Raw genomic sequence first — 12201 nt, 5'->3', positions numbered from 1 at the left:
CACCACCTGCCTTTCAAAACCTTCCTTGATTATCAAACACAGAATATCTATCAGGACAACCCCGCAGTCCAGCCAGAGCTGAGGCATCCAACTCTTCACCTTGGCACTCCAGCCAGCAGTGAAAGATTCCAAGACAACGCGTTTCCAGTCAACGTGTTTAATCTGTCGCACGCACGACACAAACATTCTCAGATGCCGAGAACACCCCAGCCCGAGAGCAGACGAAGAACGCCTGGTTTTGAACGTACATTTTCAGTTTCTCTCCCTGTTCCAAAACCAAGACAAAAACAGCACGCAAGTGCCAAAGGATGCTCTAGAGAGAGGGAAGGAAGCGCTGGCGACTCATGCCAGGGGGACAACTGCGGGTCAGTAGAGGGGGCCACAGACGCCGAACGTTAGCGGTCGTCTCTGTGCAAACAGATGTTGGAAGCCACTGGGCCCTAAAGAAATTCGGCGTGGGGGGCACCCGGGGCACACATCTGTCCAGTTGGTTCGGACACACAGCAGTCTCCCAGATTTTTGCGTTGGAGGGAGGGTGGTCCACCGCCTCCTTCCGTCCCCAACCCCGCACCCCGCCCGAGCCACTCACCGAAACGCCGCCGGCTCGGCCGCCTCCCGCCGCGAGTCCCCGCGGGCTGCGGCCACCCAGCCGCGCTCGTCCGGATCCCGAGGGAGCCGCGTTCGGGGCAGCAGGAGGGACGCCGGGGGGCGGTCCGCGAGCGCGCGCGAGCCCCAGCCGCGTCCTTATCGGGGCCGAGCGGGAGCGCGTGGCGGCGGCAGGGTGGGGGCCCGGCCCAGACAGACGCCCACACGCGCCGCGCGGGGCGAGGGAGCCGGGCCAGGGAGCCGCCGCCGCCGGGGAAGGGCTCGGTCTGCCGCCTCCCGGGGCCGCGAGCGTCCCCCCTCCTCCTGCAGAAGCGACCGGAGCGGCCGCCGAGCCCCTCCCCGAGCCCCTCCGGTCGGGGCGGGCCAGGGGGTTGCTCGGCCCCGCCCCCTCGCCCCGAGCGGCCGCGGATTGAGAGTCGGCGACCCGCAGATCCCGGTGCCCGCCCTGCTGCGGGGGCCGCTGCACAAAGGTCCCAGAAGTTGGGCGGTGGGAGGAGGACAGACCAGGAGAGGTGTCTGTGTGCTTGAAGCCGAAGGGGGATCCTCCGGCTCGCGACACCGGTCTGCTGCGGCCGCCGGGGCTCCGCTCCCTCCTCGAACCCCCGCGGCGACACCTCCCCACGTCCCCAGCCGGGGGCGCGGGCGCAGGGTGGAAAGCCTCACGGCCGCACTGCGGCTTGGCCAGAGAGCAGGGAGGAGCCGGCGAGAAAGACCGAGGGGATCCTGGCGTTTGAAACGGGGGTCGGAGGGTTACACGGGGAGCCCCTGTCCAAGAGCTGGGGCTACTGCGGTGTCTGAAGGGTGACCCGCCAGCCCACCCGCCTCTTCCCCACACTCCTGTGAGCGCGGGGCGCAACTGCCAAGTGAAATTCGCACGGCCAGAGCAAGTGTGCCCCAGCACAGCCGCCTGGTCCCCCTAGCCCCGCACCCACTGTCACAGGGGCACGTCCTGGCTCCCGGCTGGCGGGGGAGCCGGGCGCGGCGCCCCAGCCGTGCGTTCTGTGCTGGACCCCCGAGCCCCGCGACGGGCCGGGGTCAACCGGGGCAGTTGATCTAACCGTCTCAGCTAAGGCGAAATCAGCCGACCCAAGTCCAACCCGCAGGAAGCCCGCGGCGGAGCACGTTCTCCGGACGCGGGTCCAGACCGGCGCGTCTTCGCCTCGAGGGACCGATCACTGCCCTCTGCAGCCGGGTAGGGGCGGCCGCCAAAGTTACCCGGGTGGGTGTGGAGGGAGCTCGAATCTCCTCCCCAGCCTTCCCAGTGAGCTTCGAAGGCAGCCGAGACCAGGCACCCATCGGCCGCTCTTCCCGGCGCCGCAGTCCGGACTGGTGGACACCCCGCACCCCGACCCTCCCGAGCGCGGGGACTCCGGCGCCCGGTGCCCCTCACCTTCGCCCGTGGCCGGCGCTCCCGGCTCCCGCCGCGCCGCGCAGACGCCGCAGCCTCCCGCCGCTGTCTCCCTGCGCGGCCGCCTCTTCCCGGCCAATGCAGGCTAGGCCGCCGGGACCGCGAGGGGGCAGGGCGGCGCGGGGCGGGGCGCAGCGGCCGCCTCAGGTAACAATGCTGCGGACGAGGCTGCTCCCCGCGCCTGCAGCAAAGGGCAGCACGCCCTTTCCTGCTCCGCCCCCTCCCACCCTCCGAGCGCCACCGTCGCCGCCTCCGCCGCGCTCGCTCTCACCTGCGCGGGTCCCGGAGGGCCCGGACGCCAACGCGGGGCGCTCTGCTCCCCGCACCCGAAGGCTGGCGTGGAGCCAGGAGAGTAGGGGCGGCGGGAGACGAAGAGAGCTGCGCCGAGAAGAAGAGCCAGGTGTCCCCGGGAATGAGCCAGGGGAGGCGCCAAGCTGGCTTCGGGACCGACAAGTGTCTTCCACAAAGGAGCCTCTGCGGCAGCCCCCCGGACACCCTCCGCCCGTGCGCACAGCGCGCACGGCCCGCACACACTCGTGCGCGCACGCACTCTGCACACACACCTCCTGCCCCACGGCTGTTTCTCCCGAGAGTACGCACTCTGCACACACACCCCCTGCCCCACGCCTGCTTCTCCCGAGAGCACGCGCTCTGCACACACACCCCCTGCCTCACGCCTGTTTCTCCCGAGAGCACGCACTCTGCACACATCCCCCTGCCCCACGCCTGTTTCTCCGGAGAGCACGCACTCTGCACACATCCCCCTGCCTCACGCCTGTTTCTCCCGAGAGCACGCACTCTGCACACATCCCCCTGCCCCACGCCTGTTTCTCCGGAGAGCACGCACTCTGCACACACACACCCTGCCTCACGCCTGTTTCTCCGGAGAGCACGCACTCTGCACACATCCCCCTGCCCCACGCCTGTTTCTCCGGAGAGCACGCACTCTGCACACATCCCCCTGCCTCACGCCTGTTTCTCCCGAGAGCACGCACTCTGCACACATCCCCCTGCCCCACGCCTGTTTCTCCGGAGAGCACGCACTCTGCACACACACACCCTGCCTCACGCCTGTTTCTCCCGAGAGCACGCACTCTGCACACATCCCCCTGCCTCACGCCTGTTTCTCCGGAGAGCACGCACTCTGCACACATCCCCCTGCCCCACGCCTGTTTCTCCGGAGAGCACGCACTCTGCACACATCCCCCTGCCCCACGCCTGTTTCTCCCGAGAGCACGCACTCTGCACACATCCCCTGCCCCACGCCTGTTTCTCCCGAGACCACGCACTCTGCACACATCCCCCTGCCCCACGCCTGTTTCTCCGGAGAGCACGCACTCTGCACACACACACCCTGCCTCACGCCTGTTTCTCCCGAGAGCACGCACTCTGCACACATCCCCCTGCCTCACGCCTGTTTCTCCGGAGAGCACGCACTCTGCACACATCCCCCTGCCCCACGCCTGTTTCTCCGGAGAGCACGCACTCTGCACACATCCCCCTGCCCCACGCCTGTTTCTCCCGAGAGCACGCACTCTGCACACATCCCCTGCCCCACGCCTGTTTCTCCCGAGAGCACGCACTCTGCACACATCCCCCTGCCCCACGCCTGTTTCTCCGGAGAGCACGCACTCTGCACACACACCTCCTGCCCCACGGCTGTTTCTCCCGAGAGCACGCACTCTGCACACACACCTCCTGCCCCACGGCTGTTTCTCCCGAGAGCACGCACTCTGCACACATCCCCTGCCCCACGCCTGTTTCTCCCGAGACCACGCACTCTGCACACATCCCCTGCCCCACGCCTGTTTCTCCGGAGAGCACGCACTCTGCACACATCCCCTGCCCCACGCCTGTTTCTCCGGAGAGCACGCACTCTGCACACACACCCTCTGCCCCACGCCTGTTTCTCCCGAGAGCACTAGGCAGCGTTCGGAGAACTGTCGCAGCCCCTGTGGCCGAAACGTGGCCGAGCCGGAGCTTACCAAAGCTTGGCTCCTCCCTGGGGCCTGCCGACCTCTAAGTTTATTACCTTTTTTTTTTTTTTTTTAAATCTCAATGATGATGATAACAGGAACCTTTCAGTTGTATTAAAGCGAAAAAAAAGGGAAAGGCACACTCCGCACGGAAGGAAACACGGCAGTCAGTTTAATCGCATTTTTTTTCAAATTGCCTCGTGACGTCAGGCAGTGAGAAGCCAGTCGATAGTCCAGGAAAACTTATCCCGGGCAAACCCGCCGATCGAAAGTCAGCTGCAGGAGCGGGGAGGCGCCCTCTGCGGGGGTGAAGTCATCGCTACCGCCGACTGGGTGATCCCAGATAAGCGACCAGGGCTTTTCCAGCCTCTGGGGCCTGATGACTTCCCTCTCCTCCACCCCGGGCCTCTGTCTCTGAACTCCCAGGACAGAATTCCTGAACTCCATCTGCGAGTCTTGGATAGAAAAAGAGAAACTTAATGTAAACAAAACAACCAACAAACCAAAACCAAAAACTGTACCTACTAACAGCCCAGCTCTTGGCCATTGATCAGGTTTTCACTCACCATGAAGAGGAATAGATCCAACTAAGACCACAGGAAATTTCAAGGAGTAAGAAAATGTAGTAAAAGAGAAAGTCCTATGCTCAGGGAGCTAATTAATATTAATCTCAAAGCAATATTGACGACACAGGCAAAAGGTAAATCACAGCCTATCAAAAGTAAGGAGCAGAAAGGCATCCATCCTCTCCTTTTCTTTTACTGTCAACCTTGTGACATGGAGAGTCCACACCCTTGCATACTTGCCACCCCTCAAGTCTGATGCCTGTGGGCTTCCCCCACAACTGTACTGAGCATGCACTTTAAAGTCAGTCACTTTCTGAGGGGTCAAGTCTGGCGACCCGTCCCTTAGCCTCTCACCCCCTTTGATCTCACCCCCTGGCCTGCAGGCCTTCTCTCTGCTTCTCTGGCCTTCTCTGCTGACCCTTCCTTTCCTTTGAGGACAGTCACAAAGTTCTTACAACTCTTGATCTCCCGTTATCCCATGGGTATTGCCTTCTAACTTCAACCTGGACACGTCCAGATTTTATGGGGCCTGAAGCTTGTATAACTTGCAAGGGAGATTTTTAAAGAAAAACCATAAAAACTTACAAACACAACACTAGGTATGTATCTTTGGAAGGGTTCGAGAAAGATGAAAGTGTTCAGTGGAAACTTGAGCTTCGAGGTAAATCCATTCCTGGTTTCATCTCTATGTCAGGGACTCTTGAATCCATATGGTCCTTGTAATATCTCAAGTCCAAATTCAGTATCCAAAAGTCAACTCATCTTTCTCTCTTAAATGAAGCAGAGCACGACTCTAAAAATAGTTTGTATTTTGATGGGTTGGATAGAAGGCTGCAAACCTAGAAGACAATATATTCTTCATCTATTAACATGCTGATTGTGAAACACCCCCTCATCTCACTAAGTTCACTAGCAAGGTAAGATCTTCCATCCATCTATATCCCCAAAATGTGCCAACCAGCCTTCAAGAAAGGCTGGAAAGACTCCTGAAGCAAGTGTGCCCAGAGTCAGCCCAGCCACTGGAATGGGGGTGGCTGCTGCTGCTACTGCTGGGCTCTGGAGCAGTGAGCACTGTGGCCAACCCTCACCCTTCCAACTAAGCCAAACTGCTCAGAGAGTGTGTCAGCAACTAAGTGTGACCCAGGCCATAGGCCCTCACCAAGTCCTACAGAACAACTTGTCTGTCTTCCTGACTCCATGTGCAGCTTGCTCTTCCCTTTTCCCAATTCATTTTCTTTCTTCTTGCTTCCAAATTCTCAGCCCCGAGAGGCTTTCAGTTTCTCCTACATCGAATATTTGAATCTGTCATTAGGAACCACTAAACAAAGCCTTCAAACCAAAATGAATAACATTTTGGGATCCATTCTAAAGAATATCCTGCAGTTCTAAAACAGACTTAGCTGCTTAAGGAATAAATCTAATCTGTGAGCTGACTTCATTGGCCCTCTAGGGAACCGCACTGGACACACTGAAATGAGTCTCCTCTGGCATAGGACTGAGCAACAAACGGATTTTAAATCTCTCTCTCTCCCCTCCCTCCCTTTCTCTCATTCTGTTGTACAGACTGAGATTTACTTTACTTAATCTTTCATCTTTATTTTTCTTAAAACATATATCTGATGAGATCAGTTGTTCAGTAATTAGATTATAGGCTGTGTCTTTCCCTCTTAAAATTGGAAACTGCAGAAAAAAACAAACTCTGCCAACTCTATAGTTAAACAGACTGGCAAACAAATGCAAAAACTCACCAACCATCCTAGTAACAGCCATTTCTAAGAGAAGCTGCTAGACCTTGTTTTCTTCAAATGGTGGAAAGTGTAAAATAATAAAATCATGAGAATTGATACTGTCACTATGAATGCAAATTTGTATCAAATACCTTATTGGCAAAATGAAAACATTGTATTACCGTATTTTCCGAACAACTTTTGAACTGACGAAATGTTATTTTATTTTTGCAGGCTAAGAAATTTAAATGGTAAGCCACCTTTAAATATAGTAAGTAATGACTAGGCTCTGATCATTAAGAGGGAGAAACTTTTTTTTTCTGGATGCTAACTAGTAATTTCTGACAGTTTTAAATAGAAAATGCTTTCACACGTGTTTTTAATATCCATGGTAGCGTCAATGGCATTTCCCTCCCTGAAGTAAATACAGGTACTTTGTCAATAACAAACTTTGTCAATACCTCAAACTTTGTTTGAGGGTGGGAGAGATTAAAGATGACCCTTACCCAACGTATAGGAATGAGGTAATAAGATACCTGATGACCGTTGTCCCCACCTGTCTACATTTCCTTCGAGCAAATTGTCTATTTTCTCCCTTTTAAGAGAGAGAGAGAGAGAGAGAGAGTGTGTGTGTGTGTGTGTGTGTGTGTGTGTGTGTGTGTGTGTGTGTGTGTTGGAAGCTGGTGGTGGAAGATGAGACTAAGGAAAGAGAAATACTGTACATATCACTGAATTTTTACCCAGAAAACCTTCAGTTAGGCCTCATTTTAGCTAACAATTGATTTAGTGCTTAGAAAACTGGTTGGTGTTAGCTACAAATGTAAGGTCTGGCTATGATAACATTCAAACTTTGAGGGGAAAATAGCTTTAAAGTATAACATGAAAGCATATCACTTCTTTTCATTACCTATCATCAAAAGCAAGTGTGTTAGTCTCAATAAGAAGAACTAAGTTGAAGAGTATGTCAGATGCCAGCTTCTTTTGCTACTGTTTAACTGTTTTCAAATTGTTTATCCTTCTAAGAAGTTAGAAGAGCAAACAGTAATTTGAGACTATAACACACACAGTATAAGCAGTCCCCAAACAAACCCAATGGATCAACAGTATTGATGTGTGTGTGTTTCCCTGGGGAAATACTATGTGCACATTCCGTGCAAGACTTTGTAGGACATATAATGGGGGAGTGAAAGGACATGTTGGTGACTTAGCAATTTGTAAAGCCTTTTTTGTTCTCTTTGGAAATTGACTGTGTACTTAGTTTAGTGGACCAGCCATAGACAATCCCTTTGCACTGAGCTTCTATTTTTAATGAGAATGTAAACACTTTGGGTATGATAGCTAATAACAAACTGGCCCATAGCAATCAGAATCCTAATATTTCTCAAGCAGATTCATAGAAATAATTAAAATGGATCATTTTCAGAGAAAGTAAAGGGGGTAAGCTTTTTATTGTAAATGCTATTATTCAAGTTTTGACAAGCGTTGGACACAAAGGTTCCCTATCAAACACTCAGCATCACAATTAGCTCCCATTTACATCCCTTTGTGGGCCTGACCAAGCTGAAATTGGAGGCGGTCTGTTAGGGTAAAGCCTAGGACTTGTTTCATCTTCACTTATAACTTACTGGCCACCTACTGAAAAAAGATGGTCCTGTATTTAATCTAACTCAGAGAAGTACGTATTAAATGTTCAACCATTCGTATTTTAAGGTGGATGAAAAAATTTCCCTTACATTTCTAGATCCCTTTTTATCTAGTGCTTTTGTTCATACGATCAACATTTTATGTCAGACATTAAATTGTGTATTAAATAATAAAATAGGGGCCGGCCCGTGGCTCACTCGGGAGAGTGCGGTGCTGATAAATAATAAAATAGTGTTTATCTATACAATGTATTTTATTGGTGGAGATTTCTCAGGACCAGGCTAGAGAAAAGAGCAAATAATTTTGCATTTAATTTTTCTTGAAATGTTATTGGTTTTCTTGAAATGTTGTTGGTTTTCTAAGTAAAACCCTATCCTTCCCACCCACCCCACTCCTTTGTTGAAGGCACAGGTAAACAAATTTCTGAATTTTGGGGTTTTGAATTGTGCCCTGCTTCCTGCGGGGTGATTGATGGGCAGGGTCACTGCAGGTGTCTGTTTCACACGGCAGGGGGTGAAGGAGGAGATGCAGGACTACCACATAAGTAAACCCAGGACATTTAATTTACACTGTAAAATGGAATCATTTTTATGCTAGAAACACACACACACACAAAGATGCAATTTGTCTTCCCAGGAGAATTGAAAACCCTCTCACTGTGGATTCTTATTTTCCCCAAATTTGGGGTTAAAAAGACACATTACATTTGTAATTTTAAAAAGACTTATAAATAAGGGAAAGCAGAGAAAACACTGGATGTTCACACATCTTCATTCGTCACCCCACGCTCCCTATTACGAAGATCTGAACACATTTTTTAGCTATGCATTCTTTGCAAGCAAACCTTCTCCATAATTTATCTCACTCAATAAGAAGACTAATTTCCAAGGGTGGCTACTTGCCTGCTGGGCATAATCAGGTTAAACCTTGTCTACTAGAGGGGAAGGCAGAGAAATGAATTCTACCCCAGCAATTTCACTGCACGGGAGCTCATAGAAAAGGGTTGGGGGTGGCCCTTGAGATCCCTGTTCCCATGGTACAGAGTCTACAGAATTCACTTGATGGTTCAAAAAGCCCTTTGTCCTGAGTGGCAGGTTGGGTAGAGGCATCGTAAAGAAATCAGAGGGGCTAATTCGGAAGGCTGGAGCGGGGACAGGGGAATAGAGGGAGAGAGGGGGCCATAGAATTTATGACTCATTCCCAAATTTTCACCAGCATCCAGATTTTTTTTTTAAAGCCACATGCCATTCTACCTTAAGCAAAGCTCTGAGATAACCAATGAAGACATATTTTGCATGTTTCTGTCTTCTGTGTTACAATAAGCCAATTTTTTCCTCATTAGGCTACAAAAATTGGTACTGCAACAAAGGACTTACCTACCAGAATTGTTTTCAAATTCCAGAAAGCCATTTTTGTAGATTCTAAGGCTCCCCTGGGTGATTTGGAAACACCCATGCACCCGGTCCTTGTGTGCCTGTAGTTTTAATTTACACCCCTCAGCAGCTAGGTAACTAGTTATTTCTTTTCCTTGTCAAAAATGGTAGCACTTGGGCTGACCTCCAAATCAAAACTAACGTCATATATTAAACTGCGAAATCTCCTAAGCAACAACTCTCCCCTGATGACTAGAAGCTTCAGACGAATACTGCTACTTCAACTGCCCAAATATGTTTTAGTGCCACTAGGTAAAAAAGGAATTAAGCATTCTGTGTTAAACTGACTGGTAGGGGGAAAAAAAAAACCAACAAAAAACTGCTAAGATTCAAAGCCTGCCAAGAAATAATATTGTACTAAATTTAAGATTTCATTTATGTGAGGTTTAGTTGGACAACATGGATAGGACCATCCTCACTGACCAAACTGCTGTGGTAACATGGTAAAATGCACCTTCCCCAACCCACACACACGCACAGAATCAAGACATTCCAATCTGGAGCCAAAGGCTGGCTGCTTCCGTACTCAACCACTAAGAGTATGTTCTCCGTACTGGTCCCTCCTTTCCCCACACTGTTCATTCCTATGATTTGTGTAGACTCTCTCCCCATTAAACTAAAAAGTTGGAGGGCAAGGCTGCCTTATTCATCTTCATATCTCAGTAATATTCACCTCCAAGGCTCTAACAGTGGTTGGTAGCCGATGTGTCTGCCATCTAAACTTGCGATCCTCCAATGGGCCTCCAGTCACTAAAGGAGAGAAGCCCCAGTCATGCTGATCATCATGGTTACTGAAAATACTGAGCGCCTTTTATACACAAGGCAGAGAGAGGGCTACGAAAATGTTCAAAATGGCTCTTGGCTTCTATGGTCGGGAAGGGAATCCACCAAATTTAAGCTCTTTGAAGCCTGAACCTCTTAAAAGTGATAGTAGAATCATGTGATGAAAGTCAACACAGGTAAGCTGACCAGTCACTCAGCAAATACTCATGACTGTTTAAACTTATGTGTTTTTTAAAACTCACCTGATAGTACCAGTGAGTTAAGATAAAAGAGTATCTGAAGAGAACAGCCAGCTATCATAACATTTTATGGCGAACCTAAGACATTTAGACTTGTATAAGCCAGTCAAGTAAAGTATTTCAGAAGACACGTGCTGGTGCTCAACCCACGGCAATTCAGTCCAGAGTTGGAATGAAAAACAACTCCAGCTATGACATGGTTTTTGAAGAACAGTGATGGGAACTGAGTCTTTTCTTCTGAAATTTGATAAAGTGGGATCGGGCAAAGAGGATTGAGAATCGAAGCTTGCAGCTCAGATCTTCCATTTCTTTTTGGGCTACACTGAAGAGATGGGGATTCCTGATTTTAAATGAGGAGAGACTAAGTACGGCCTTGGTAAGACAATTGCCTGGCTCTGTCACTGCTTGGGCTAAACTGTTTCCATAAACTAGGCATATTAGTCTGTTTCTGTTGCTTATAACATAAATACCCAAAACTGGGTGACTTATAAAGAAAACAAAATTTATTGCTTACAGTTTCAGAGACTGGGAAGTCCAAAGTCCAGGGAGCACATTTGATGAAGGCCTTGTCACTGTTGACAGTGACCCAGACGTCTCACATGGCAGAGAATGGCAGAGCAGAGAGAGACTAACCTCCTCATGTGCTCGCCTCTTAAAGCCCTCAGAACCACGTCAATTGCCACCATTTTTAATCCATTCACTATGGCATGGTCCTACAATCAAATCACCTCCCCAAGGCATCACTTTTCAATTATCATAATAGGATTTCCCAATCTCCCAGCAGTCCCAGTGGGAGCCAAGTTTCTAATACATAGAACTTGGGGGACACAATTCAAGTGTCGATGAGTTTGGGGGAGACATTCAATCCACTACGCTAGGTAATCAAGATTCTAAAGTGGCTGCTGTAAGGAAAAATGATATAATAATAAAAAGTCAACAGACTAGAAATTAAATTAACCATGAAATTTTCCTTAATTGGGTGGTCCCAGCTCACTACTAGTGAACAGGAATTCACATAAAAATGAGCCAAAAAAGACTAAACAGGCACAGTTCTTTCTAGAATAAATCAAGGTTAGTGTTGAGATCATGGGCAAGGAAGTCTGGAGTGGCTTGGACTGAAGCTACTTGTGTTCTGGGGAAAAAAGACTTGTTTTCACTGCTCTAGTCATGAGCACAAATAGTGACTCCAAAAGCCTGAAAACTTGAAGACAGCACAACAACCTCTTATTATGTCACTGCATTTTTTTTTTTAAAGGACAAAGGGGAAAGTTAGGACCAGAGCCTGCTATAAAGCTTTAATACTTTCCTTTCCTTTCCCTTGTGAGTTTAGGCAAGGTCTCTGTATTAGTCCATTTCTGTTGCTTATAACAAAATATCTGGAACTGGGTAATTTGTAAGAAAACGAATTTATTGCTTACGGTTTCAGAGGCCAGGAAATCCAAAATCCAGGGAGCGCATCTGGTTGAGGTCATTTTTGGTGGTGGCTTTATAGCAATGCAGGGGTTTCACGTGGCAGAAAATGGAGGAGAAGAGAAGAGAGAGAGAGAGAGAGAGAGAGAGAGAGACACTCACATGCTCTCCTTTTGATGCCCTCAGAAACACACCCCTGACCACCATTATTAATCCATTCACTACAAACATGGTCCTACAATCTAACCACCTTTTCAAGGCCCCACCTTCCAATTACCATAATAGGATTTCCCACCCTCTTAACACTGTCACGGTGGAAGCCAAGTTTCTAATACCTGGAACTTTGGGGGACACAATTTAAGCTTCAAGGAGTTTGGGGGGACATAAAATCCACAGCAGAGTCTCCTAT

Source organism: Cynocephalus volans, chromosome 9 (genome assembly GCF_027409185.1).
Source record: "Cynocephalus volans isolate mCynVol1 chromosome 9, mCynVol1.pri, whole genome shotgun sequence".
Lineage (NCBI taxonomy): Eukaryota > Metazoa > Chordata > Mammalia > Dermoptera > Cynocephalidae > Cynocephalus > Cynocephalus volans.
Note: the sequence above shows the minus strand (reverse complement) of the source record.